The sequence below is a fragment of the Triturus cristatus genome, chromosome 2_2 (genome assembly GCF_964204655.1).
Source record: "Triturus cristatus chromosome 2_2, aTriCri1.1, whole genome shotgun sequence".
Lineage (NCBI taxonomy): Eukaryota > Metazoa > Chordata > Amphibia > Caudata > Salamandridae > Triturus > Triturus cristatus.
The window spans coordinates 275,186,664-275,192,663 of NC_140582.1; positions in this window are offsets into that span (position 1 = coordinate 275,186,664).

Sequence of the window (6,000 nt, forward strand, 5' to 3'; positions counted from 1 at the left end):
CTGATGCTAGCATTGAATTCAAGGTTAAACTGATTATGGTTAAGTACATTGATGAATTCCTTAGCACTTTCCACATCCCCCCTCCAGATAACAACAACAATGACATTTATAGAGCGCGCTACTCACCCACAAGGGTCTCAAGGTGCTGGGGAGGGGGAGGGGGGGGTGTGGTGCTGCTACTGCTCGAAGAGCCAGGTCTTGAGGTGTTTCCTGAAGGTGCGATGGTCCTGGGTCAGTCGTAGGTGGGCAGGGAGGGAGTTCCAAGTCTTGGCGGCCAGGTAGGAGAAGGATCTTCCTCCGGTGGTGGTTCTGCGAATCCGTGGGACGGAGGCGAGGGCGAGGCAGGCGGATCGGAGCTGGTGGGTGGGAGTGTAGAATGTGAGGTGGTTGTTGAGGTATGTGGGGCCCATGTCGTAGAGAGCCTTGTGTGCGTGGGTGAGGAGCCTGAATGTGATTCTCTTGCTGACGAGGAGCCAGTGCAGGTCTCTCAGGTGGGAGGAGATTTGGCTGTGGCGGGGGATGTCCAGGATGGGTCGTGCCGAGGCGTTCTTGATGAGTCTTTTCTGTAGTTCAGCTGTGGTTCCAGCGTAGACGGCATTCCCGTAGTCCAGTCGGCTGGTGACGAGGGCCTGGGTGACCGTCTTTCTGGTTTCGGTGGGGATCCACCGGAAGATCTTACGGAGCATGCGCAGGGTGTTGAAACATGATGACGAGACGGCGTTGACTTGTTTAGTCATCGTGAGGGAGGAGTCCAGGATGAAGCCCAGGTTGCGTGCATGGTCCGTGGGGTTGGGGGTGGTTCCTAGTGCCGGGAGCCACCAGGAGTTGTCCCAGGCGGAGGGGGATGATCCGAGGATGAGGACTTCCGTCTTGTCTGAGTTCAGTTTCAGACGGCTGAGCTTCATCCAATCCTCGACTTCTTTCATTCCTTCCTGGAAGTTGGCTCTGGCGGTGGCGGGGTCGTTGGTGAGGGAGAGTATCAGCTGGGTGTCGTCAGCATAGGAGATAATTTTTAGGTTGTGTTGGCGTGCGATGGCTGTGAGGGGGCTCATGTAGACGTTGAAGAGGGTGGGGCTGAGCGAGGATACTTGGGGGACGCCGCAGATGATCTTGGTGGCTGCTGATCAGAAGGGAGGGAGGCGGACTCTCTGCGTTCTTTCTGAGAGGAAGGAGGTGATCCAGTCCAGAGCTTTTCCTTGGATTCCGGCGTGGTGGAGGCGGGTTGTAAGGGTGCGGTGGCAGACTGTGTCAAATGCGGCCGATAGGTCGAGGAGGATGAGGGCAGCAGTCTCTCCGTTGTCGAGCAGGGACCTGATGTCATCAGTGGCTGCGATGAGGGCGGGCTCGGTGCTGTGGTTCGCTCGGAAGCCGGACTGCGATGGGTCGAGGGAGCCGTTTGTCTCGAGGAATGCGGTTAGCTGTTTGTTGACGGTCTTCTCGATGACTTTGGCGGGAAAAGGGAGGAGCGAGATGGGGCAAAAATTCTTGAGGTCCATGGCGTCCGCGGTAGGTTTTTTTAGCAGGGCGTTTATCTCCGCATGCTTCCAGCTCTCCGGGAAGGTGGCCGAAACGAAGGAGCTGTTGATGATGTTCCGCAGTTGGGGTGCAATGATGGAGTCGGCTTTGTTGAAGATGTGGTGTGGACAGGGGTTGGCTGGGGAGCCAGAGTGGATGGTGTTCATCACGTGGGTGGTGTTCTCAGTGCTGACGGGGGTCCAGGTGCAGAGGGTTGTGGTGGTGGGCGTTGGTTCGGTGGTTGGGTGCGCGGTCTGGGCGCCGAAGCTGTTGTGTATGTCGGCGATCTTGTGGTGGAAGAACGAGGCCAGTGAATCGCAGAGGTCTTGCGAAGGCGTGATGTCGTTGTTGCTGGCGCTGGGGTTGGAGAGCTCTTTGACGATGCTGAAGAGTTCCTTGCTGTTGTTGTCCAGTCATTCTCTGAATGCTGCCCTTTTGGTGGTGCGGATCAGTTGGTGGTGTTTGCGGATGGCGTTCTTGAGGGCTGTCATGTTTTCTGTTGACTGGTCATGGCGCCAGGCTTTCTCGAGGGTGCGGCAGGATATTTTGGAGTCTTCGAGGTAATTGGTGAACCATGAGGCTTTCTTGCTGCTGGGTCTGTTGGGAGGAATCTTCGGTGGAGCAAGGGTGTCGGCACAGTTGGTGAGCCACTGAGTGAGGTTGCGGGCTGCTTCGTTAGAGTCCGTAGTGTTGGTGGGAGGGTTCTGGCTCAGCAAGGTGGTGAGCTGGTCGGTGGTGATCTTGCCCCAACATCTTCGGGGGATCTGTTGCGGGTGGTGGTGGGTCGTTGTTTTTCTGAAGTTGAAGTGGACGCAGCTGTGATCTGTCCAGTGTAGTCCGGTTGAGTGGCTGAAGGAGATGTGGTTGCTGGAGGAGAAGACGGGGTCAAGCGCGTGGCCGGCATAGTGGGTGGGGGTGTTCACCAGTTGCTTGAGTCCGAGGTTGGCGAGGTTGTCTAGCAGGGCGGTGGTGTTGCTGTCATTGTTGTTTTCCAGGTGGAAGTTGAGGTCTCCTAGGAGGATGTAGTCTGACGAGGTGAGGGCAAACGGGCTGATGAAGTCCGCGATGGCTTCGCCGAAATGTGAGCGTGGTCCCGGGGGCCTGTAGATGAGGGTGCCTCTGAGGGTGGTCGTGGGGTTGGTGTGTATCTGGATGTGAAGGTGTTCGGCAGTGGTGAGGGTGTCGTCGGAGTTGGTCGTGATGCGGATGGTATTTCTGTGGACGATGGCAATGCCTCCTCCGGTTTGGTTGGTGCGGTCCCTCCGGGTGATTTTGTAGCCGTCCGGGATGGCTATGGTGATGTCAGGGGCTGAGGAGGCATTCATCCAGGTTTCTGTGAGGAAGGCGACGTCCGGCGCTGTTGTGTCGAGGAAGTTCCAGAGTTCGATGGTGTGCCTGTGGATGGAGCGGGTGTTGAGCAGGATGCACTTGAGGTGATTGTTGCTGGGGCCTGGTCTGGAGGCAGGTGAATTTGCAGGCAAGGCAGGTGAAGGGTCCGTGGGTGCGTTTCGGGGTGGCTCGGTGGCAGGCGGGTGCCCGTCCGGTGTTGAGTGCGTTGAGTGTGGTGGCGTCGTAGCTCAGTCGGGTGGGCTGGCGTCGAAGAGGGCCAGGGGTCTTGGTGCTGGGCGCGGTCCCGGCGTTGGATACGATGTTGTTGTTCCAAGTCACGGAGAGGGTGTCCCTGAGGACCCACTCCTCCCACCAGCCTACATGTAGACATGCGTAGCTGGGGAAGAAGCAAGCACCCATGGCCACTCCCCTGAGTTGTTGGTAGACAGCATTATTGAACATAAAATAGTTATGTGTTAAGCACCACTCAATGAGGAACACTAGCATGGCATTGTGTTTGAAGCAGTGGATCGGTCTTTTGTCAGGAAAGTGTTTACAAGCTTTTATTCCGTCTGCGTGGCGTATACTGGTGTATAGTGAAGTTATATCAAGAGACATAAGTACAGAATCGTTCTGACTCTTGATTTCTCAGATTTTCCCCAAAAAGTCACTCGTGTCTCTAAGGTAGGATGGCAGGGAAACCACATGTTCCTGACAATAAAAATCAACATATTTAGAAACATTTTCGCATATGTTTTTTATAGCTGATATTATTGGACGTCCTGGTACTGGGCTGGTGTTCTTATGGACCTTTGGTAGGAAGTACAGTATAGGCAGTATTTGGAATTCAATGTTAAGAAATGCATGTTCCTCTTTATTGATGATACCTTGCGTCCTGAATGAATTTAGGTGTTTTTTGAGCTCTTTATAGCTGATGTTGATCTCTTTGTGATTTGATGTTCCGTAGCAATTACTGTCTGTCAAGTGTCTCTTGGCTTCCTCCAAATACAGTTCATGGGGCCATAGGATGATGTTACCACCCTTATCTGCCTTATTGATGATTACCTCATTTTCATTCTGTAGTTTAGTGATGAGGTCTTGGTATTTTTTGTGTTTCAGTAAGTGGCGTCTGCTGTAGTTCCTAGCAGTTTTGAGATGTAATGTCTTTAGTTCATCCTGTGATGACGTCACTGAAAATGTCTATGGCATCTCTAGGCATCATCGGAGTAAACGTGGAGGTGGGTCTGAATGGACTGGTAACTTTGGTGGCATTGTCAATGCCCACATCTAGTAAGAGTTGCTGTGTGTTGGTTGCTTCATCTGGCACCTGTAACTCAGTAAGGGTGCGTATGTTTGCTATGTCTGAAACACAGAGCCCTGTGTTAGTACTGTTGGTCACATTGTCTGGGATGGAGACAGAATTCGATTGAGAGGCCGCACTGTTTTGGTTCAGTTTTAAGAATTTTATAAGTTTTATTTTCCTAATGAACCTAAAAACATCAATGCGTGTGTTGCAGTAGTTGAAGGAGCTCTCAGGACAGTAAGTTAGGCCGAGCGCCAGTAACTGTTTTTCCGCCTCGGATGGGGATATATTGCTCATGTTGATAATGGTTTTGGTGTCAGAAAGCATGTTTACCTTCTCCTCCAGTTGCCTCTTCTCCTGTTTTCTTGTTTGGGCTTTTCTGAGCTTTCTCCTTTCCCTTCTCCGTCTGGCACGTTTGTTCCTTGCTTCCGCGGCGGTCTCGGCCTCAGTGTTTGTCTTCTGTCGAACACTAAAAAATCCAATTCTTGTGCCAGACTTGCTCCGCTTTGGTCGAGTCTTCCTTTTGTGGCCCCACCGTCTTCTGAGTCTGTACCACTTTCTTTAGCCGAGCTTAGGTCAGATATCGATGAAGAGTCTCCTTCGCCTATATATATATATTATGGCGGACTGGCTGGGCAACTGAATAAAGCACTTTGATTGGCACAATTTCTCTGGGTCCGCTCTCCGTCACTGTGTCTGAGCAAGGCAGTGGTAGCGGCGATTTGCATCCATATATCTATATCTATATATATATATATATATATATATATATATATATATATATATATATATATACATATATATTACCTACTGGCGGTCGCCAGTAGGTAGTTATAGTTAGGACCACGTTTCCATAGGAAATCAGCAACATTCTATTTTGAATAACTTTGGCGCCGGTTGACAAATCCTCGCGAATTTTTCAAAATAGGTGGGGCGCTACGCTCCGCTCCTACCCTGAAAGTCTCGGGGGGATTCGTCAAGCGGGGGCTGAGATAAAAGGGGGGTCCCAAAACGCGTTTTTCCCATGCATTTTTCCATAGGACCTTTAGACACAGCTACAGCCCGAACGGCTGAACAGAATTACTTGAAATTTGGCAGAGAGGTAGTCCTCAGGTCAAGGAAGTGCCTTTTGTAGGTTTGGTGTAAATCTGTTCAGTAGATTCAGAGAAAATAGCCTTTAAATCAATATATATATCTGAGCCAGCGTACGGTGCGCTTACGGTGCGCTTACCGTACGCGTATGGTGGCGTGCGCGAGCGCGATTTTGATTGGCTGTTAGATCTTAGTAAACATTCGAATCGGTCGAAACCAGGAAGCGGCGGCCGCCATTTTCTCTCTCGCTCTCTGAGTTGGGCAGCAAAAACGATGCCCAAAAATGTCTAAAGAGGCAGTTTCTTGAGATCCTAACCACCCAGCATTGATATAGGGGTCCCCAAATAACCCCCAAGCCCAAATAAAATATTTTTTTTTTTTCGGAAAATCGCCGATTACGCTTACCGTACGCGTACGGTAAAAAATTAAAAAAAAAAAAATTATCCACATCCTCCCCACCCCGTGTGCAAATGGTGCCCGAAGGGCACCATTTGAGCATAGCTTATTACAGATAAGAAATAAACAAAGAATAAATTTCACAAAGATGCGCATAATATGTCCCCCATGTGCGCATGGTGCGCGAAGCGCATCGTGCGTACATGGCCCATCCCGCATAACGTGGGCACGCGGTGCGCGCAGCGCACCGCGTGACCACCGTGCGTGCACGGCACTAACTGCGTAAAGTGGGCGCGCACGCCACGAATGGCGTAAAGTAACTTAGCATTTAAAAAACCGTACAAATTCACTGAAAAAACCATAGG